We start from the raw sequence: 848 nt of genomic DNA, 5'->3' as shown, positions 1-848 counted from the left end.
GTGCGCGCCGAGCCACCGCCCCCGGAGGCCGCCCCGCCCCTCGCCTTGCCCCGCGGCCAGGTGCAGCCCGCGCGCCACGCCCGCCAGAGGGCTCCCGGCCTGGCGCCGAGTCGCTGCGAGTCCTTCGGGGGCCGGAGCTCCGGGGAGGGGAGCGGTGCCTCCCCGGCTCTTCCCGGAGGGCAGAGTCCCGGGAGCTCGCAGGGGCACAAAGGACGCGCAGACCCAGCCGCCCTCCCCCTGGTTGAGTTGACCAGTTCCGCTGTGCCCTTCATGGATTTTCTCCCCAAGGCCCACCCCAGGAGTGTGACTCACACCGAGCAAACCGACCGACACTGGCTCTTTTCTCGGAGGCTCGGCTGCACTCCCGACGCGGGCTTAGCCAGACACTCCTCCGACACACTTGTTCAGCTCCTCCCTAATATCTGCCCTTCCCAGAGACCGCGAAGGGGGGGATGTGCGGTCCTTTCGGCTGCCCCCTGCGCCGAGTGGGCCGAATTGGGATGAGTGTCTGTCTGGGTGTGCACAGGACACATTTTGACAGGAATGGAGATTTAATTTTTCAGTTGAAAGGCGCTGAGCAATGCAATGCAGTAGACGCTGCTGGCTAGAAAAACACAGCAAGGGAATTTCCAATCCCCTTAGAGATCTCTGCGAATCCTCAGACCGGTGCTCTGGGCGTTTGGTGAAGCTGTCATGTTCTTCCTAAAATTGAAGGAACTATGAAGATGTTCTTTCAGTGGAACATGTTTCCTTCAGTGTTTTCAAACCATCAAATGTACATACAAAGTGCAAGTAAAACTTGTCGTGTGGCCCATATGTCCTGTGGCTTCCTCTGCAGCCTTTCCCAG

General features: G+C 60.0%; 1 protein-coding gene across 2 annotated transcripts in view; it reads right to left on the bottom strand.

Annotated features, from left to right (window-relative positions):
- Positions 1-346, bottom strand: part of Mpp6 (membrane palmitoylated protein 6) — a 135,581-nt gene extending 135,235 nt beyond the window's left edge. The window contains exon 1 of one of the 2 annotated variants that reach the window (XM_029567535.1): positions 328-346. The gene's annotated coding sequence lies outside the window, so the exon portion shown is untranslated. Of the gene's footprint in view, positions 1-314 lie in introns of both variants that reach the window. The other variant, XM_008841485.2, reaches the window with a different exon arrangement.
- Between the last annotated feature and the right edge of the window lie 502 nt (positions 347-848).

The sequence above is a fragment of the Nannospalax galili genome, unplaced genomic scaffold, assembly GCF_000622305.1.
Source record: "Nannospalax galili isolate Female #2095 unplaced genomic scaffold, S.galili_v1.0 scaffold158, whole genome shotgun sequence".
In the NCBI taxonomy this organism is placed as follows: Eukaryota; Metazoa; Chordata; class Mammalia; order Rodentia; family Spalacidae; genus Nannospalax; species Nannospalax galili.
The sequence above is the reverse complement of the archived record's forward strand: the minus strand, read 5'-3'. Positions and strand labels throughout refer to the sequence as shown.